This window comes from Mustela nivalis (genome assembly GCF_964662115.1).
Source record: "Mustela nivalis genome assembly, chromosome: 6".
Taxonomy (NCBI): Eukaryota; Metazoa; Chordata; class Mammalia; order Carnivora; family Mustelidae; genus Mustela; species Mustela nivalis.
The window spans coordinates 140664404-140687105 of record NC_139025.1 but is presented as its reverse complement, the minus strand read 5'-3'; the positions used below and the strand labels follow the sequence as shown (position 1 = coordinate 140687105).

Below are 22702 nucleotides of genomic sequence, written 5' to 3'. Positions count from 1 at the left end.
AAAAAAAAAAAAAGAATCCTCAATTTTTCTTCACAGAAGAAATTATTTTATTCCATTTTTTTAAAGTAAGAGATACATATATTTATTCTTTGCCCGGCAAAAGCCATTTCCCTGTAGGTCTCTGCCTGGTGAAGTTAATGATATATTAGAGAAACCTGCGGCCTCCAGGGGCACACTGAGTGCACCCTTCTGGCTGGAAAATCATTCACATGATCAAAGCAGTTCCTGTAGCAAAGATCCACAAGTTCATTTTATCCTGAAGACCATTTTGGTTTTGAAGAAAGGATTTCCTTCTGAAGATACTTTAAGTTTACCAACCAACTGAACCCAGGGCAAATTGTTCCCCACACAGCTGAGAGGAGAAAAATGAGAAGCCCATTTCAAGCACTCTTGCCACCACACTCCCTTCCTCTTACTTGAAGAAATCTTCCCAGTTCATCTCTAGGCCTGATGTGTCCAGGGACATAAACCACCTCCAAGCTCAGCATTTGTGCAGTCTTCCTCCCTGAAGGCAAGCTCCTCCGAACCATGTAAGCCCATTTCCACCCTTCCATGGGACCAAGATGGGCTCCAGCCAAACAGGCCTTCACCCTCACCTCGTGTACCCCTGCTCCACCTGCAAGGCCTGAGGCTGACCCAGGCCTCCCTTGAGCCTCGAGCATGTTGCAGCAGACACCTGCTGTGTAGACGGGAAAACCTCCGGCCGATGGGAGCTTGTGGTTTGGTCTTTTAACATTATGAGCTACACTATATAAAGTGTATTTAGACAAAGAAAAACACTGAGCCTGATTCTGGGGCAACGGCTCTAGACTTCCCAAGATTAGAGTCAGGGAGGCAGCAGGAAGCACGCCCATTCTCCCTGTATCTCCCTTCCAAGTACCTCCAGGGGCTGCTGCTCTCAGAAATGCCAGACTGGCGACTGGCATTGACTGTCTGGCCTTATATGTGCCACGTGTTGAGACCCTGGCGATAGGCACTCCTCTTTCTCTCTGCTCCTACTCAGCTCCAGGCACTGGGCAGCACGAATTCTTCCCAAAAATGCTAACTTGGGAAATCTGATTAGCCACTGCAGTGGGGATGCTCTTCAGAAGAAACTGAGCAAAAGCTCCAAATGATCTAGCCAGGAAGTGCTGGCCATACCATGCAGCAGCTTAAAGCAAGCCTGTGTACTCCTAAGTAGTTCTAGAAGTACAAGGTACACACCTGCCATTTATTCAGTATTAGAGCAATTCAGATTCAGGCCTTTTTTGATCCTAGAAGTGACGTTGCCTCAAAAAGGCCAACTGGTGGGACAAATATGAAATAGAGCTAATTATAATTCGGTCATACTCCAAAACAGGGTGATATTCACCACTGCTGGACAGCACCTTTGTCAGGGAGACAAAGAGCACCACGTGTCACAGCAGAAGACACTGCAAACAGCAAAGTGACCAAAGCTGACGTCAGAGGCTCCCACAGTGAAGGTCCAATGCTGCTCCTCAACTTCCAAACACTTCCAACTTGGGGGCCCATGCAGTGCCAGTCCACTATATACCTTCAAGAAATAGCATGTGTCACATGCAAATGTCCCTTACTCTACCTCTGGATGTAGGGGGATAGCAGGGGGGCGCATGTTTTGGCTCCCACAGCCTTGGATTAGGACAGCCTATTCCCCAGGGTCAAATGTTCCTGGAGAATACACAGCAGCTTCTGAGACATGTCCGTAGGTCATAGAAAAGGAAAGGCAGCACCCTAGGATATGACCGATGTCAGGTGATCCACATTAAGAGGCCAAATGCTCACACTTCCTGATTCTTTATAAACAAGAGCTAGTTCCCTGCCTGGGTGGTTTGACTGAACTGGCTGTCTGCAGAGGGGACAGTTGGCACTGGAACTGCTAATCTGGGGGCTTGCCCTGGAACTGCACTCACGCTCCTCGAGCCATTGGGGACAGCAGTTATGTTCAAGCTACTGGGGATCTCGCCAGTAGCTTGTATTTTAAAATAGACCAATTATAACACTGGTAAAACAATCCCAATTAGAAGCATGATAAAAACGGCATTCCACCACTGAATTCCACAGTCGGCACCCTTCGTGGGGGTCTTTGGAGAAGTCGGGAGCAGCGGCTGATTGGAGGTCTCTGCCGAGTAACTTTCATTTAAAAAGATTTCTGACTGCACCACGCGCTCAATATTCTCGTCAATGCCCTTAAAGAAATCTGTCAGTGGGCTGGAGAGGGCACCGGCGCCTACAGCTGCTCTATCTGGGTCTGGCTGCTCCTCGAAGGTCACTCTGGTCTCTGAGGATGGGCTCAGGAGGGATCTGAGTTCTCTGTGGGTCTCTGTAAGGATCCCATGATTTTTCACTGGAATCTTAATAGATTTCAAATCATATAAGTCTTGTTCTCTGATCAAGTTGTTGACTTTCTTGATATCTGCGACCTAGGAAAGCCACGAAGACAAACAGCACAAAACATGTAAACTCCTTAGAATGAATATCCAAAAAGTAGCTCTTTCTGGAAGAGGATCCAAGCCCACCCCGCTTACAAATCTGATGAATATTGGAAAACCGCACCTAGGCACAAAATTAGTTTAGGCTGAATAAAACTGTTTTTTGACTTTAACTCAGCCTGAATGTATAGCTTAATCATCACGTTTCCATACAGATGTACAAGTTTGAAAAACATAAGATCAGTTTTGGAAGAGTCTCTTGCTAATTCAAAGTGTGACCGCAACAAAATATTTTTAGGTGAAACCCAACCTCGGCCAGCTCTTTTTTTCTACTTCTTCTAACTTTTGAGGCAACAGTGCCCCCATCTGGCTGACTTCCCTCCCACATCAGAACTCAATTCAGTAGCTGATCCCCAAACACAAAGCCTCAGCCAGCTCCACACTCAGAACGTATTTTAACTGTTATAATACTTAAAGAGGTATGTCCTCAGGATTCTACCATGTTTCCTTGCCCAGAAGTGCTGTATGGCATATAAATTTATTTTCTAAATAAAATGACCTAGGGGTAATATACTTTGGAAGGTTTCACACACTTGTGATAATTAGAAACATATAGAAAATCATGAATCAAGCTGGAAAGTATGGACTGAAATCTGTTGCAATTTTAGGACTGGAAGAGAAAGGAACAGCACTGTGAGTTTTACAAAGTTCGGGACAAACTCCTTCCACAGTCAAATCTTAAGGGAGGGGTGGTGCAGACAGTTAAGTCAAAGAGAAACCCTCCCTCAAGCTAATGTTTAAACTTAACTTGAAAGCATTAGAGGTGGACCTTAAGATTTGACTCATAAGCCCACTAACTAGAGTATAAATACAGCCACAGACCTGTAGATAACACCTAATTCAAACCAAACATCTCTATTATTTCACTTATTGAGCAACTGTTTTTATTATCTAATTGAATTGAGGTAGCAGATATTTTTAACAGATCACACCTGAAAACTAAACCAGCTTGAGACCTGTTTGTCTTTACCCTTAGTGAATTAACACCAAATTTATATTTACTTTAAATTGGAAAATTGATTGCTTTTTGGAAGCATTATATGTAACATCTTCACAGATGTATTAGACATCAGTATTCCAGGAATCCCACTGCATCCACTCAGTGTGGGGTTGGATTCATTATCAGCCCATGTTCCATAAACCACACTGTATGCCTACAGAAAAATCTCAGTACAACTGAGAGACCACAGTAAGTCCCTAGAGACAAGCCTCTTTATTTCTTCTGGGAAATACAGCATCCTATACAATGTGTTTAACCATTTGAACCTTGTTAGATAAATGACAAGAAACTAAGGAGTAAAAGGTTTCTAAAATATATTGGTTAGATAGCCTTAGGGTAGGCCACAGAAAGTTATAACAGTGTCATTAGCGAAATGAAATAAATCATTTCAATCTAGGAGAAAATGCAGCAATTCTATAAATACTTTCCTACTTACTTTGCCATGTTAATCACTCTGAATGCTAAAAACATAATTAAAGAGAGAAACAGGGTTATACAGATACACAGCATACAAAGCCTAGATCATGCAGTTCTAAGAGAGGACATAAAACTTGACCAAATAAGCTATAAGCAACAAGAAAGGGTCAGAAAAAGTGAAGCAGCTAAAAAAGCAAGCCTACCAAACAAATCTTGGATAAATTCTGCTGGCATCTTTGGCCCTAGTAGGTCTTAAACAAAATGTGCTTGGGGAAAAACAAACAAACAAACAAACAAACAAAAAAGGTGGGGGGAGGTGGAGGGGGACATCTGGGTGGCTCAGTTACCTGAGCATCTGACTTTTTTTTTTTTAAGATTTTATTTATTTGAGAGAAAGACAGAAAGCACAAGCCAGGGGGAAGGGTAGAGGGAGAGGAAGAAGCAGATCCCCACTGGGGCTCGATCCCAGGACCCTGGAACCATGGCCTGAGCCAAAGGCAGCTGCTTAACCAACTGAGCCATGCAGGCGCCACTGCAAGATTCTTAATCCATCTGGGACCTCGAGGTATCAACTGAGCTTATGACCTATGTAGGGTAGCTGGGAATGGAAGATTGAACAGTGGCAGAGAAGAAGGCCAGAGGCACAGAGAAAGGAGGGTCCTGAGCAGGAGGAGTATTTCAAGATTCCCATCTAGGGGCTCCTGGGTGGCTTAGTTGGTAGAGTGGCTCTTGGTTTCAGCTCAGGTCATGCCAGGCTTTTAGGATCAGGTCACACTTAATGGGGAATCTGCTTGAGCTTCTCTCCCTCTGCCCCTCCCCCCACTCATTCTCTCTTTCTAAAATAAGTCTTAAAAAAAAATTTAAAAAAAAAAAAAATTCCTGCTTCCCCCTTCAGCTCCTCCTCCTGATGCACCCCCAGAAATGCAATGGTGTTACCAGGAAACAAAAGCACAGCACTGCCACCATGGAAAGCTTTGATTTCTTCCCCTTTTAAGGCTGCTTCCCTCTCCTTGGGACTTGTGCTAAGAACTTTTTGTATCATTTAAGAGAGAAGGGGTATTAGGGAGCTGAAGGGGCAGCCACATGGCAAACATGAAAGGCTGCTACAAGACATCTTTATAAGCTCCATTTCCATCGGGGTCCTTCTCAGAGCCACCTCCCTGCAGAGCTAACTGAGGCTTGAAGAGCCAGCCTGCTTATGCCCTGCCCTTCAACACGGGGCTTTATTTTATCCTGCGATTGCTAGGGAGAGCTACAGACGGCAACCAGTGGACAGTGATAGATAGCATTACCTCTTCTCATTGTCATTTTCAGTTTCATTTAGGTTCGGCTGCCTTAAGCCCTGGAAAAGCTTTACTTAAAAGACTGGGCTCTGCCTTTCCAGGTTTATCAAAATAAAGCAGAAGTCGAGCTGGCTAGTTTTAAGGGCACAGAGGAAAACACGGTTTGGGGACTGGAGGTTTTGAATTGCAGGAGGCAAATATAGCAGGCTCCTGCATAAGACTTTAAACATCCAAATATTTAAAATAACTGCCCCCACGGCCTCCATCTGAATTCTCCTGCCTTTGTAATCAACAGAAAGGGAATGGCTCAGCAGCAGGTCTTCCTAAATTCCAAGGATTAAACAGCACAGATTGCCTTTGCGATTCAACAGCACATTCTAGAAGGAAGAGTGTTTTTGTACCGATGCCTTTCTTTTGGGGTATTTGTAGAACAGCTCTCAGTTTTTGAGACTTTAATTTGGAAATGATAATAGTTATTTACTGAGTGCTTTAATGTGCAAGGTAGGGACCTTTCAAGGACTTTATATAAGATCATTAAACTCTGACAAAACCGTGTAAGATACATAGGATGAAGAAATTGAGACTCCGATAATTTGCTAAAAATCAAAGAACTAGTGAGTAACGGCGAAGCAGAATATAAGAAAGAAAGGGTATTAGAGATTCAAGGGGCTGGTGTATCTTCCACATTCCAAGTCATGCCTTGTCCATCAGACCTCACCTCTGATGCATGTGAAATAAATATTGCCATATTTTTCCAAGTTTAGAATGGTATCGATGGTAAGATGCTCCTTTGTGTAGCTCAAAGGGGAAAAACGTCTGTGGCTTAAACTGACGATTAATTCCAGGTAGACTCGTGTGAGAACAAATGTGTCCTTCCTGTCCCCCCAGAATCAAATCAGAAGTTTGGGAGTTAGCCAATGAGGAGGAAGCTGGTGTCTTGTTTTCCTATTAGTCTATGATGTTTGGGTGCCCTGATTATATACCTCTGGAGAATATCCTAGATATAACCTCAAGATAGAGATTATTCAAGGGCGCCTGCGTGGCTCAGTGCCTGAGGAATCCAGTTCTTGCTTTGGGTTCAGGTCATGATCTCAGGGTCGAGGATGGAGCCCTGCATCTGAGCTTGTCCCTCGCACTCCTCCTCCCCCATGTGCGCGCAGGTGGGCTCTCTCTCTCTCTCTCTATCAAATAAATAAATAAATAAATAAATAAAATCTTTTAAAAAAGAAAACGAGGATTCTACCTAGAGAATATTTCTCAGGTAGGTCTTCCTATCTCAAATGTAGCTGGTGATTAAGCCCAGTCATATCACTCTCTTCCTCGAATCTCTCTCTTTTTTTTTTTAAACAGAGAAAGCAACAAGCAGGAGGAACAAAGGAACAACAGGCAGAGAAACAGGAAGACACAGCCTTCCCACTGAGCAAGGAGTCTATGTGGGGCTCCATCCCAGGACCCTAGGATCATGACTTGAGCCTAAGATAGAAACTTAACTGACTTAACCACCCAGGAGCCCCGCCCTCCTGGAATCTCAAAACACTTTCCCTGGTTCTAGACAACTTCTGTGGCCTCCTCCCATACCACCTACCCCAGGCTCCAGGTAACTGAGAACACCTGTGAACACATCCTGTGTCCATTCCTAGCTCCAGGCCTCTCCTCCATATGTTCTTCCCCTAAGTCTCTGCCCATAAAAAAATCCTCATTCTTCAAAAGTAAGTTTGAGTTCCTTAATGAAGTCTTTGCTCACTTAAAACTCATTGACCTCCACCAGAGCTTTTTTTTTTTCAAGATTTTATTTATTTAACAGAGTGAGAGAGAGAGAGAAAACACAGACAGAGGGAGAAGCAGGCTTCCTGGTGAACAGGGATTTGGATGTGCGGCTCAATCCCAGGACCCCAGGATTGTAACATGAGCTAAAAGCAGACGCTTAACCAACTAAGCCATCCAGGGGCCCCCACTCACAGCTCTTAATAGCTCTCTGTAAATCATTGGTATGCCAGCCACCTCATTAGTTATCAAAGTGACAATCTGCCTTTCTCTGTCTGATTTATATCCATATCCCTAACACCCCACACAAGGCTCAGGTTATAGTGGAAACTCAATTGATATTTACGGAATGAACAAAAAATTAAATGTCCCTTTTCTAACATATACCAGAACCGACAGGGAAATTGTTTTTAACAATTGTGAAATTGTTTTTAACTTTTGCACTTTTAAAGCTCCTGATGTCCAGACCCCCCACCCAAAGCAGTGAAATTTCAGAACTTCTCAACTGAAGCTTGGGTTCAGTACAGGCATTGGTGTTTTGCAAAGCTTCCCAGGTGATCTCAAGGTACAACCAAGGTTGAGAATCTGACAATTGCCTCGATGGCAATAGTTCTCAGTGTGGTCCTAGCTCCAGCATTAGAATATCGCTGTCATCTTATTTGAAATGAAAATTCTTAGGACCCACCCCAAACTGTAGAATCAGGAACGGCAGGGCTGTGGGGATGGGGGAAGTGGACAAAAATCTGTGTTTTAACAAGACCTTCCATGATACAAAGTCAAGTTTGAGAAGCACTGCCTTAGAAGTTTACTTTAAATAAGTCTATACAGACTCTGTAAATAAGGCCCTCCCATCTTCTTCTGATTCCTGTCTGGCCCCTATTTCTTCATAAGCTTGTGCATACCCACAAGCACAAGCCCCTTTTTTGGAAGATTTTTTTCCCCCCAACCTAGTTTGGTCTTACAGTCAACATCAACTTATAGTAAAATAGCTTAAGAAGATACTTTATGTGGGTTTTTTTTTTTCAATCTTTAAAACAACCAAGGAAGTATTCTCCTGGCTATTTTTTGAATCATGGAAAAGAAATGGACAAAACCCAACATACATGGAATTTGTCCCCCATGTTATGTCTGATGTGAAGTGTGCCATCGTCTTACAATAAATCGAAGACATCCATCCCACAAAGGAAGAGAGAAAGGCTGCAGAAAAAAATGATGAATGCCGGGGGGCACAGCAGAGATCTGACCCCAGATCTGTCCTACCATTGGGGCATTCTCAGGATTTTCAAGACCCCCATTTTGTTATTTTTGCCCATAATCCCATAGTTTTTGTAAAGAAAATCTGCTGCTCTCAGGAATTCCTGGCTATCTCTTGAAGGGAAGTGTTCATTTTGAGAGCATTAAGTACTCAATGCTGTTTCCTACTCATTCGCAGTGGTATACTCTCAGAGCTTTCTTTTTCTTTAAGACCTGGGGAAAAGAGTGGAGGGGCTGTTTTCTTCTAAAATGTCTGCTTCTCTGAAACTCATATGCTTTGCTCCAAATCTATGGTCTGAATTCTTGGGTTTGTTATTAACATGGCTCCTTTTTGAATCATGATTCTTATAAAAGTTGTACAGTCTCTAAGCTAGGCTCTGTGAGGGATCAGCAGTGAGAAAGATAGACAGACCCCACTTGCTCCCGAGATTCAAAAGCCTGGTGGGAGGTGTTGTCTGAGCAAACCCTCCATCATCTGTCCACTATCCACCTGCAGGACTTCTCTCTCCTTTCTTTCTTTCTTTTTTTTTTTTTAAGATTTTATTTCTTTATTTGGTGGAGAGAGACAGCTAGAGAAGATCACAAGCAGGGGGAGTGGGGGAGGGAGACATAGGCTTTTCACTGAGCAGGGAGCCCAGAGCGGGGCTAGATCACAGGATCCTGGGATCATGAGGGGCTCCTGACTCGAGCCAAAGGCAGATGCTTAAGTACTGAGCCACCCACACGCCCCTACAACCATGACTTCTAAGAGGACCTGAAGGTCCTGCTATGCGAGACATACTTGATGTCCCCACAGGATACCCAAGGCAGACCTTGTTTCAAAAAATAAGGCTCTGGGACGCCTGGTTGGCTCAGGTGCTTGGACGACTGCCTTCGGCTCGGGTCATGATCCTGGAGTCCCGGGATCGAGTCCCGCATCGGGCTCCCAGCTCCATGGGGTGTCTGCTTCTCTCTCTGACCTTCTCCTCATTCATGCTCTCTCTCACTGTCTCTCTCTCAAGTAAATAAATAAAATCTTTAAAAAAATAATAATAAGGCTCGTACTAAAAATAAAAATAAAAATAAGGCTCTAACAAAAACAAAACAAAAGTCTGACAGTCAAGAGCAGCCAAATAGGAGACTCTAATCTACCCCTCCCCAGCTCTCCATTTCCCACACCTGCATTTCAAAACCAAAACCAAACAAGGCATATGATGCAAAAGGCTCTGCCTCACATGAAAACAGGCAGCCTTGGCACCACTGAAAACACCCTATTTCACAAACCAGCTCATTAAAATCTCTCCAGGCTATCCAAGCTCCGCCCCAAGACCCATGACTGACATCTGTTCCTTTGGTTTTCATTCTCCAGCAAGCTTGTTCTGATATTTTGTAAGCCACAGACTCAGGACAAAGTCAGAGGACACTAATGCATATGTACACTTGGTGGAAAGAGATTGAAAAGAAGGAAGTTGAAACACTGACATGATACAATACGGAAGGAAGCTCTGGGTCATGGCTCTAGTGCTCTCTGCGGTAGGTCTCTGCTGTGGGTCATGCTGAGGGCTTCCCTAGACCACAGCCTGCTCTGCTTTGCCTTCAGCCAGCCCTTCGGAGGCTGGAGGCCCTGCATCACCTGGGTTCCCCTCATGTCCCACAGGAAGATTTCAGCTCTGGGTCCTCTTGTGGCCTTCCAGAACTGCCTTTCACTAATTTTCTGTTTCTTTTTAAAGCATAACTTTAGTTTGGGGCATCTGGGTGGCTCAGTTGTTAAGAGTCTGCTTTCAGCTCAGGTCATGATCCCAGAGTCCTGGGATGGAGCCCCACATCAGGTTCCCTGCTCAGCAGGAAGCCTGCTTCTCCCTCTCCCACTCCCCCTGCTTGTGTTCCCTCTCTTGCTGTGTCTCTCTCTGTCAAATAAATAATTTTTTTTAAAATGTTTTTTAAAAAAAACCCATACTTTGGTTTTTTATTGGGCAAGAACATATATGACTTGATAGTAAATCAATCCTACCCTATAATTATAAAATGATGCTCTTTACCACATTGTAAGATTTCAATTCTCAGCCAGCCTATTTCTGATGTCTTCATGGGAACTCATGTGATATAATAATAAAATGGCTGTATCCCCACCAGGTTATTCAAATCCCCACTTAAATCCTACACAAGGGGTGCCTGGGTGGCTCGGTGGGTTACAGCCTCTGGCTTTGGCTCAGATCATGATCAGAGGGTCCTGGGATCGAGCCCTGCATTGGGCTGTCTACTTGGTGGGAAGCCTGCTTCCCCCTTTCTCTCTCTGCCTACTTGTGAACTCTGTCTATCAAATAAATAAATATAAAAAATCTTAAAATCCTACACAAGTGGCCCCAACTTTTCTATCAAAATAAAGACTTTAAGACACAAGATGGTTTAAGAAAAAATGGAAACTCCATAACCTTAAACCAAACAATCTGAGGGGTGGGGGGTGGGGAGAACCAGGTGGTAGGTGGTAGGTGTTAGAGAGGGCACGGATTGAATGGAGCACTGGGTGTGGTGCAAAAAACAACGAATACTGTTAAGCTGGAAAGAAATAAAAATTTTTTTTAAAAATCTGGCTTTTTCTGTACAACTAATAAGCAGTGTTTTCCTCTGATTAAATCATCTTTCATTCAAAGAAATATTTCATACCTGACGTTCTTACACCCTATCCAACTGCTATGGGATAAACTGTGTTCCTCCAAAATTTATGTTGACGTCCAAACCCCGGGTTAACTAAGAAGGTGAATGTATTTGAAGATAGGGCCTTTTACAGAGGGATTAAGCTACACTGAGGCAATTAGGGTGAGCCTAATCCAATCTGACCGATGTCCCAATAAGAAAAGGAAATTCAGACACACAGACACCAGGGACATACACTCACAGAGAAGGGAGGTGGCCATTTGTAAGCCAAAGAGCAAAACCCTAGAAGAAGCTGAACCTCCCTGTACCTTCATCTTGGAGTCCAGCCTCCAGAACTGTGAGAAGATAAATCTCTGCTGCTTAGCCCCCCAGCCTGTGGAACTGTGTCGTGGCCGTCCTAGTACTCATACAACAACCCGTTCAAAGAGACCAACTGAATTATTAGTAAAGAAAACAACTTGTGAATTACCATCTGCTTTCCTTGGCATTTTAAATATTTTTCACATGTCATGAGTGTATGAATTTTGAAATTCCCAGCGGGAAAACATACTTGAAAAGCCTAATGGCAGATCAGTTGTACTGTGTCTGCTGTGTTGGAGCAGGCAGTAGGGACTGTCTTCCAAGTCCCCCGACTTACTATATTAAAAGGCCAGATGTTAGCTGCTTGCATGAGGGTGTCCCTCATTAAAGGATCTGTGTTGTTTTTCTTTCAGCAAAGGCTTTATTTGTTTAAAAGACACGAAGCTTGACTTCCAAATTCAAGGGACCATTTACTGATGAGATTCGTAATTGTCCCAGGTCCACTGCCTCCACCTCAGACTCTAAGACAGGGAGTGCTGTACACGTGACTTATGAATGAAGGAATCCCAAAAGTAAATTTCTGAGCAAATCAGAAAATCAGGACAAGAACAAGAAGGAAGCCATATTAGGTAAACTTCAGGTAAAGTTTACAGATAATTGACTCAGATTTATCCCACGATGGGGATCTCTGGATCACTGGAATGTAGTTTGCACCTCAGCCCTGTCCTGACCAAAGGCAACAGGCATGGAGATTTCAAACTCCCAAATCCATCAGTCACTGGCTTAGAAGAGAGGAAATTCCCAGACTCTGCCAGACCAATCCTTCGATGGTCATGGGGGAAGCTTCAGGAGCTGGTTATTGGGAGCAAAATCTCAAAGTCCTGGGACCCTAATAATAAAAGAGACCAATGGAGATCTGGTGGGAGTACCAGCATTATTTATCACAGTAAACACTGAATTACTCTGTTTCGTCAACTCACCTGTAAGATTCTGGGTCATATTCTGGAAGGTCACCATAGACTTCTGGAGTCTGTATTAACAGCTTTAAGAACTTCAGCGTTACCCAGATTTTTATTGGGCCAGGATATTCCTCTCATTTCTACCATGCCCCTCCCCCTGCCCAATTCCAGACATTCCTTCCTCAGGGAAACCAGCTGGAATGAGCTACCTCCTCTATAGGGTCTCTGTATGCTCTCTCCCTCCGGGTCCTGCCACCTTCTTCGCCCAGCTCATCCTCCTTCTGAAGGTGTCTCTCTCTCTCTCTCTCTCGTCACATCCTTCCTTTCTACTTTCTGATGTTCTACATTTTTCCAGACTCTTGGCTGCATTTCTTTCACCACTGGACTGACACCCTTACTACAATCTGGTTGACAAACAAGAACAGTGTCTTGTCTGGGGCCCCTTTTCCCCAGTGTCTCGGAAGAATGCGTGCTTTCCCCTGCCACCTCAGGCTGGGTTGAATTAAGACTTACATGCATGTCCCTGTCACAGTCTCCAGTGAGAACATTCGGGTTTTGCAGTCTGAAGAGTCCCTTGATTTCTCCGCCTTTACACTGACTAATTGAGAATTAAGCCTAATAGGGTACAGCAGAAGTAGGCAGAAGAAAAACATGAGTCCTAGGCTGATACCATTTACCTGTGCCTTGTAGGGCCAGCTCAGACCTCATCTTTACACACTGCTTGCACGTGGTGAAGCTTTGCTAAATGGAATAGATCCACAGGTCCTAATGAGTGACTCAGGGCCTCGGCTCCCCTGGCTTTCCATAACCAAGAGTTCAGTACTTATCAAGGCCCCATATCAATCCAAAAGCTCTTTCTGTCAAAGAGAATAAATTCCTGCTAAGCAGGAACTTGATGAAAACCTCAGTGGTCTGAGACTTTCCTCCTGGGGTTTGTCATTGTCTCCCACAATATCTTGATCTACCTCCAAAACTTTAAGGGCCATTGATGGGATCTGCTTGGACCGTAACCTGGACCATCTAGGGAAAATTGTTCTGGATCCTTTTCCAATGGGGACATTGTTTTAATTTTCTAGGGCTCTTGTAAGAAATTACCACAAACTCGGCGACTTCAAACAGCAGGAATTTACTCTGTTTTGGAGGCCAAAAATTAAACATCAAAGAGTTGGCAGGGTTGGTTTCTGCTGGAAGCTCTGACGAGAATCTGCCCCCTGAGTCTCTCCTAGATCCTGGTGCCTGTGGCAATTTTTGGCGTTCCTTGCCTTGCAGACGAATTACTCCAAACTCTGTCCCTGTCTTCTCATTGACTTCCCCCTGTGTCTCCTTGCATCTTTCCCTTTTCTTATAAGGGTATTTATTCACTGGACTTAGGGTACATGTTTTTATAAGGATGAGTTAAATCTGGGGTGATTTTCATCTCAAGATCCTTGACTTAATTATATCTGTAAAGACTCTTTTTTCAAATAAGATAACAGTTACAGGTCCTGGGGTTTAGGACATGGACATATATTTCAACCCACTAGAGGAGTATTTCTGAATACTCAGTTATTAGCTTCAAATATCCATCCAAAGACAGCATATGTTCTTTTTTTTTTTTTTTAAGATTTTATTTATTTATTTGACAGACAGAAATCCCAAGTAGGCAGAGAGGCAAGCAGAGAGAGAGGAGGAAGCAGACTTCCCACTGAACAGAGAGCCCGATGCAGGGCTCGATCCCAGGACCTGGGGATCTGACCTGAGTTGAAGGCAGAGGCTTTAACCCACTGAGCCACCCAGGCGCCCCAGCAACATATTCTTAACAATACACAGTATGAGGTAGAGTAAACAAAGGAAAGTCCTCTTTTATTTTGGGGAAAACAAATACCCGAGCATCTCTCAGACTATGAGGTAATAGGGTTTTCACAGAACTCATGTCTCCTTCCATGAACAGACATAAGCTTGACTAAGGCCAAAGACCTTTCTTGTCTTCATTCTAGCAGCTCATGTCACCAGGATGTTTGGCCTGTGTAATATGTTACAAGTGACTAAGACTATTGTGAATAGTGCAAAGCAATGGTACACTGAGATCCCAATAATTAATGGTACCTATAGCCAGTGTCCAGTGACCCTTGGAAGATGTGAGTAGCTCATTCTCCTTAGAGAAAAATAACCCTGCTACATAGTTGATGGGAAGTTAAATCAAAGATTCAATATGTGTATTTCTGATCTTTGTTTTTTTGTTTTGTTTTTGTTTTTGTTTTTTTGTTTTTTTGTTTTTCCAAAACACCAAAGGTACCCATTCGAGAATCAGGCAGTGACATATGACATTATGGTCCAAATTAGGCTACTATTCTCTCCAAACCAGAAGTAATTTTTCAATTAAAAGAGCCATGGGAAGGGGATTTCCACTTTGGAGAAGATGGACTCTTCCAAATATTTTTCAATATGGACTCATCTCAATATTTCTTTCTGTTCCTCTTACCAAATACAATTAAAAATCCTGGGCAGGGGCACCTGAGTGGCTCAGTGGGTTAAAGCCTCTGCCTTTGGCTCAGGTCATGAACCCAGGGTCCTGGGATCGAGCTCCAAATCAGGCTCTCTGCTCAGCATGAAACCTGCTTCCTCCTCTCTCTGCCTGCCTCTCTGCCTGCTTGTGATCTCTGTCTGTCAAATAAATAAATAAAATCTTTAAAAAAAAATCATGGGTGTCTTCTCTATTTAAAGGAGAAACAGAAAAGTCGACAAATACAATTGTAGACCTCAACACCCCTGTCAACACTGAATGATACTACTAAACAGAAAATCAGCTAGTATAGGGAATACAAGGTACCCTCAACCAATAGGATTTAACTGACATTTATAGAACTGCCCCCCCCCAACACGAATGGCAGAATACTCATATTTGAGACACATATCAAGACAGACCACATCCTGGGCCATAAAATAAACCTCAACAAGTTTAGAACTGCAATGATACAGAGCGTGTTGTCTGACCACAACAGAATTAAACCTGAAATCACTAATGGAAAGATAACAGGAAAATCTTCAAATACTTAGAAACTAAAAACACACTTAAAAATAATAAATGAATCAAAGAGGATGTCTCAAGGGGAAAAAACAAACAAACATTAACCTGCATGAAATTATGGAAACCCATCTTTCCTTCTTTAAAGCTGTCTGGGGTATGAGAGGGAGCTGTCTCATCCTATCTTTCTGGAAGATTCCATGCCCAATAATCTTCAAATGGTAGAGACACCATGGTTCCAATACTGACCCTCAGTAGGCACTTTCTTCCACATGACCACATGCGATAATTACATCAATTATTTAAATCAGAATCCTAATTCTTAAAAGAAAAGAAATCTAATTTCTTTTCTGAGCCACACCTCAGTCAGATAGACAATCTCAGACTGTCGTTGCTGTTCTATTCGCTTAGTTTATACTGCCTTCAAGACACTACTGGATCCCACACTGTAGACCACTGGGTAGAAGAATGCTTGGTGGCACACAGTGGAGCCCAGCTCTGCCTAAGGAGACTTGGTAACTTCCAGAACTGATGAGAACCTGGGCAACCAGGCTTTGAAACTCAGCTAGGATGAGGAGAGACCAGACGACAGGATGTATAGGCATTTCTTACACAGAACTGTCCTTCTAGGATATCTTCACCAGCAACGCTGTCACTAGAGCTCAACATCATCAGTGCAGGACTCTCGATGCTGCCATAGCACCGTGCCCCACCCCCGGCCCCAGAATAATGTTCCAACTCTCTCGATAGGACATGGCCACTACTTAAGGAATAAAAGTTCCAGAGAAGAACATCCATCTGGCTCGCATGCCACCAAGTCAGGATTCACAACTGGATTTACTTGACTTCACCCTAAAATTAAGCTATCTGGTCTCCATACAACACGCTCTGGGTAAGTTAGGGTGCCTGTGTAACTCAGTCAGTGGTCTTCGGCTCAGGTCATGATTCCAGTGTCCTGGGATGGAGCCTCACATTGGGCTTCCTGCTTGGTGGAAACCCTGCTTCTCCCTCTCCCTCTGCCTGCCAGTCCACCTACTTGGGCTCTCCCTCTGTCAAATAAATAAATAAAATCTTTAGAAAAAAATAAAAGATTTGGGTAAATTAGAAAATTGTTGTGGAGGTAGGGATGATGGGTGGGTGGAGGAGATGAAATTGATGGGCTAAAGAAATTGATGGATTAAAAATAATCTATTATTAAATTCTTTATTTGCCTCTACCTATTGATTGACAGAGGGGAAGGAACACCCAGGCCAAACTGATATATTTTATGGTGAAACTGACTATATTACCTTACTGAAAAGACCAGGAGTAGATCTGACTTTAACTGATACTTAGTCAAGAGTTCAACAGTCCAGACTTTGGCTTTTGTCTACTTCTATACCCGCGACTACGCCTCAAACTCAGTCTTCTACTCCACATGGTGACAAGTAGGCTGCTGCTGCTCTTCCATCCTGGTCCTCTCAGCTTCAAGCCATGTAACAAGGGGAAGAAGGATCTCTTTCATATGAGTTCAGCAAACCCACACTGTTCCTCACTATGTCAGCCCGGGACACATTCCCTAAACCCTAGCTTATCACTACAATGAATATGATGTTCTGCATTGATTGGCCAGGCTGGTCTAAGGCCTAACTTTTGGAGGGGTCTAAAGCAAGATTTTACATAGAGGCCCATATAAAATACATAAAATTATTTTGAAAGTATAAATCAAATTATATTTTAAATAAAATACATTCTATGCTCTTAAAAATATACCTTCATAATAACCTGGGAGGAAGGTCTGCATTTAGAATTCTCAGACTCTGTAGATGGCCTGCTCTGGACTATAGCATCCTTGAAAAGGGAAGCCCGGGGGCACCTGGGTGGCTCAGTGGGTTAAGCCTCTGCCTTCAGCTCAGGTCATGATCCCAGGGTCCTTGGATCAAGCCCCACATCGGGCTCTTTGCTTGGCAGGGAGCCTGCTTCCCCTTCTCTCTGCCTTCCTCTCTGCCTACCTGTGATCTCTCTCTGTCAAATAAATAAATAAAATCTTTAAAAAAAAATGGAAGAGGGTAGCCCAAAGCCCGACGAGTTCTCTTTCCCTTCTTGACTCTGGCCTACAGCCTAAGGGGCCACGTATGCACACATATGGTCCACACTGCCACAAACAGCTAGCTATTACCCACCCAGGGGAGGACATACCCCCAGCCTAGTCTGCCCTCAGGACGGGGAAGAGGCCACCATGGGACTTGGAAGCAGGTAGAGATGTTTAGGCCAGTCATTTTCGGATCCTGGGTACTTAGATCCAGAACATGGACCAGAATGGGAGGTGTGGGGTCCTGTGGGGTGTATCGACTGGGCCCAGGGTATGTTCCCCACTGTGCAGATGACTATGAAGCAGGATCCAAGACAGGAACCCACTTGCAGGGGTTGTTGAGCAGAGAGTCAGCTACGCCTCCTTCCCTTTGGCCAGGAGTGGCATCAGTACCAGGGGAAACACAGGGCCATCGAATGCAGATCTCAGAGGGGTCCTCCAGAAAGAAATTAGAGACAGTCCTTGGACTTTGCATGCATGGATATTTGGTGGCTAGGAAATGGTAAACGCCAACAGCATCCATGACATTAAGTATATTTTAACATCGAAGAGGTGTTTCTGGTTCCCACTTTGTTGCTCTTCTGTGTCCACCGTGGGTCAGTTTGGTTTCCTCCCAATTTAAATTTCACTGCTTTCCCCCCATTTTATCTTTTCCTGCCATTTCCTGCTGCCGCAGTGATTCCTGGCTGTGACCTGGACAGAGATTCCACTGGAATCTAATGGAACATTACCCCATGGAACATACACCCCATTGCCTCTCATGTGGACCATCGTAACTGCCTCCTTACGGGTCTGCTTCCCTAAATCCAGTTTTGTTCCCTCACCCTTACCCCTGACATGTACCTCTCACTGCTGCTGCATTCTATCAACAGACATTATCTGTCCTGTAGTCAGAGCCAGAATTTTTTAAAAATAGTTTTTAAAACCTAAATATTGCACCTGCTGCAAAGACCCCCAGCCCTCAGAAAAGCACTGCCGCTCAGTGTGGTTGGCAAAGGCTATGTGGTCTGGGCCAGGTTAGCCTCCCCTACAAACCCTCTCTCCACTTTGCCCCTTGGGCCTTTCCTCCCCTGTCATGGGGGATTTCTTTCACTTCTTCCGCTCTACTCTTCACCCCATCTAGCTCTCTCCCTCCTTGTCTGGACTCTCTTATCTCCATAGTTTCACAAAGAATTGTCACTCTTTTGACTCCATTTATATCTCTCTCTTTACTTTCACTTTAATTAAATAGACACTTGACATCCCTTAGCGTTTTTTTTTTAATTTCTTTTCAGCATAACAGTATTGTTTTTGCACCACACCCAGTGCTTCATTCAATCCCTGCCCTCTCTAATACCCACCACCTGGTTGTCCCAACCCCCCAACCCCCACCCCTTCAAAACCCTCAGATTGTTTGGTTTAAGGCTATGGAGTTTCCATTTTTTCCTAAACCATCTTGTGTCTTAAAGTCTTTATTTTGAAAAGAGAAAAATTGGGGCCACTTGTGTAAGATATTTTTTTTAAAGATTTTTTTATATTTATTTATTTGATAGAGAGTTCAAAAGTAGGCAGAGACAGAAAGGGGGAAGCAGGCTTCCCACCAAGTAGACAGCCCAATGCAGGGCTCGATCCCAGGACCCTCTGATCATGATCTGAGCCAAAGCCAGAGGCTGTAACCCACCGAGCCACCCAGGCACCCCTTGTGTAGGATTTAAGTGGGGATTTGAATAACCTGGTGGGGATACAGCCATTTTATTATTATATCACATGAGTTCCCATGAAGACATCAGAAATAGGCTGGCTGAGAATTGAAATCTTACAATGTGGTAAAGAGCATCATTTTATAATTATAGGGTAGGATTGATTTACTATCAAGTCATATATGTTCATGCCCAATAAAAACCAAAGTATGGGTTTTTTTAAAAACATTTTTTAAAAGATTTTATTTATTTGACAGAGAGAGACACAGCAAGAGAGGGAACACAAGCAGGGGGAGTGGGAGAGGGAGAAGCAGGCTTCCTGCTGAGCAGGGAACCTGATGTGGGGCTCCATCCCAGGACTCTGGGATCATGACCTGAGCTGAAAGCAGACTCTTAACAACTGAGCCACCCAGATGCCCCAAACTAAAGTTATGCTTTAAAAAGAAACAGAAAATTAGTGAAAGGCAGTTCTGGAAGGCCACAAGAGGACCCAGAGCTGAAATCTTCCTGTGGGACATAAGGGGAACCCAGGTGATGCAGGGCCTCCAGCCTCCGAAGGGCTGGCTGAAGGCAAAGCAGAGCAGGCTGTGGTCTAGGGAAGCCCTCAGCATGACCCACAGCAGAGACCTACCGCAGAGAGCACTAGAGCCATGACCCAGAGCTTCCTTCCGTATTGTATCATGTCAGTGTTTCAACTTCCTTCTTTTCAATCTCTTTCCACCAAGTGTACATATGCATTAGTGTCCTCTGACTTTGTCCTGAGTCTGTGGCTTACAAAATATCAGAACAAGCTTGCTGGAGAATGAAAACCAAAGGAACAGATGTCAGTCAGGGGTCTTGGGGCAGAGCTTGGATAGCCTGGAGAGATTTTAATGAGCTGGTTTGTGAAATAGGGTGTTTTCAGTGGTGCCAAGGCTGCCTGTTTTCATGTGAGGCAGAGCCTTTTGCATCATATGCCTTGTTTGGTTTTGGTTTTGAAATGCAGGTGTGGGAAATGGAGAGCTGGGGAGGGGTAGATTAGGGTCTCCTATGTGGCTGCTCTTGACTGTCAGACTTGTGTATGTTTTTGTAAGAGCCTTATTTTTATTTTTTGTAAGAGCCTTATTTTGGAAACAAGGTCTGCCCTGAGTATCCTGTGGGGACATCAAGTATGTCTCACATAGCACAATCGTCAGGTCCTCTTAGAAGTCATGGTGGTGGGGGCGCATGGATGGCTCAGTCCTTAAGCATCTGCCTTTGGCTCTGGTCAGGAGCCCATCATGATCCCAGGATATTGTGATCCAGCCCAGCTCTGGGCTCCCTGCTCAGCGGGAAGCCTATGTCTCCCTCCACCACTCCCCCTGCTTGAGATCCTTCTCTTGCTGTCTCTCTCCGCCAAATAAAGAAATAAAATTAAAAAAAAAAAAAGAAAGAAAGAAAGAAAGAATAGAGAAGTCCTGCAGGTGGATAGTGGACAGATGTTGGAGGGTTTGCTAAGACAACAACTGCCACCAGGCTTTTGAATCTCGGGAGAACAGGTGGGGGCTTCACAGCTTTGCGGGGACCATAGCTGAAGCCAGATCACATCTGACTGCATATCCAGAGGCAGCCGGGCCAGCGGCGGGGCCTCACCTGGGCTCATGCCGTGTTTTGAGCTTTCCTGTCTTTTTCACACCCCGTTCAGCCATGTTGCTGAGTCTGGTTACCTGGTCTTCTTCTGAATTTTGGGAGTTTGCCCAAAGCCTTGCAGATAACATTCCTTTTTACTTGAGTTAGCAAAGTTCTTTCGCTGTGGCTTGTAGCAATAAATTCCAGCAAATCATCTTTCTTTCGGCACTCATCTTTCACTTTTCCCTCCTCGGTTTCCAAACCGAATTCTCTCACTTGCGCCTAGAAATCTTCCCCTTCCTGCCTTTCCGGGAATCTTCTCACGTTGGATGTCCTCCTTCCCATAACTTTCTGCAGCAAAGATCCTGCTAGCCAGCACCTCCCCGCCCCAGCCCTTTCCTCTGACTTAGTCCCAGGATGCTCTCTGTCTCGCCCTCCACCCCTTGGGCTTCATTTCTCTGTCTTGGCTACTTCCTCCTCCTTGTTTACACCCCTGTCTGGGCCTCTTCCTTTTCTCATAAGCGTTCTTATTCATTATACAGTGGAACACATAAGGCACCTGTTCCAAGAGGGAGGATTTTGGCCAACTGCAGCTGTGCCCCAAGGATCGGCCTGAGGCTCACGGCTCTTCTCTCGATTAAAGCACTCTGCGAAAGTACCAGGTCTCACCATGATGCCTCTTCACCCCTGGACCCAATCTCCCTCCTGTGTGTTTCGACACGCACACCATCCTTTCTACAAACATTGCGTGCATCACCATTCTCCCGATCCCTCCACAGCGAAGCCTGAGAAGCACCTCTGATCCTTTGCTACGTCTGACCCCCACCAAGTCCCGTGTGCAACCTGTCTTACCTCTGGCCCTTCCTTTCCATTCCCCTATCGCTCCCTGCATTCAGTCCATCTTCCCCTGACAACAGGGTCATTTCTGAGATAATTACCTTTCTTCTAATGACTTTTGTTCTCACCTTTCGCACACACATCCAGTAAAGATTAGTCATCAAAAATATAATGAACCTTATATGAATATTTAAGAATCAGGTACTCCTTTGGCTTGGGTGGGGTAAACCTTGCCCTTTTCTACGTTATCATGTTCTCAGCATGAATTACTTTAGAGAGATGCTGATCTCTGAGCATCCAATGTGAGCTGATCGTCCCTCTGATCTAACTGATGAGGTGTAACGGAGGGAATTTTCAGAAGATAAGAAGCTCAGCATTTTGTACCGTAAAGGACTTTGTCTTAGAGTGGAGGACTAAGATATTCTCTTTATAATTACAATACAGTTAGATTTTAGAACTGAACAGAACCTTTAAAAATTATTTAATCAACTTGGTAATAAATAAATTACATTAACTTATTAACTGACATGTAGAGTGGTGAAGTCATTGGTCTGAGACTTAGCTCTAGCCTAATTCCCCAAATCCTCAAATCCTCAAATCCTTAAGCTCATATTCATATCTTTTTTTTTCCCCAATTGAGGTAAAAAACGCATGATATGGAATGTACCATTTTCATTCTTTTTAAGTTTGCTGTTTTGTATTACTAACTAAATTCACATAATTGTGCAAGAGATTGCTAGAAATTTTAATCTTGCAAATCTGAAACTCTATGCTCAGGGAAGAACAACCCCGTTCCTTCCACCCCTCAGCCCTGGGAGCCATGGTTCCACTTTCTGTTTGTAGGAATTTGACTGCTTTATTTTTTATTTTATTTTTATTATTATTTTAAGATTTTATTCATTTATTTGACAGACAGAGATCACAAGTAGGCAGAGAGGAGGAAGCAGGCTCCCCGCCGAGCAGAAAGCCTAGTGTGGGGCTCGATCTCAGGACCCTGGGATCATGACCTGAGCCGAAAGGCAGAGGCTTCAACCTACTGAGCCACCCAGGTGCCCCTATTTTATATTATTTTTTCAACCACTTTAGAGATCTTATATAAGGGGACTCAGAAAATATGGTGTGTGTGTGTCTGTGTGTGTATGTGACTGGCTTATTTTGCGTTAGGCAATATCCTTAAGTTTCATGCATATTGTAACGTGTGACAGAATTTCCTTCTTTTTAAAGAATAATATTACATTTTCTTTACTCATTCACACCACATTCTCTCAGCCCATCCATCCATCCATGGGCTCCTGGGAATAGTGCCTTATGAACCTAGAAATGCAGAAACCCCGTTCAGATCCTGATTTCAGTTTTCCGCAATACAGAAGTGGGATTACTGAATCATAGAGTATTTTTTAATTTTTGGAGGAAACTTCGCACCA

General features: G+C 44.0%; 1 pseudogene across 1 annotated transcript; it reads right to left on the bottom strand.

The window, feature by feature from the left end:
- Window positions 1-1808: 1808 nt before the first annotated feature.
- Window positions 1809-15902, bottom strand: LOC309866670 (lysM and putative peptidoglycan-binding domain-containing protein 4 pseudogene; annotated as a pseudogene). The gene is made up of 2 exons: window positions 15717-15902; window positions 1809-2420 (listed from the first exon to the last, which is right to left on the bottom strand). The product of its transcript is annotated as a lysM and putative peptidoglycan-binding domain-containing protein 4 pseudogene (transcript).
- Window positions 15903-22702: the final 6800 nt, after the last annotated feature.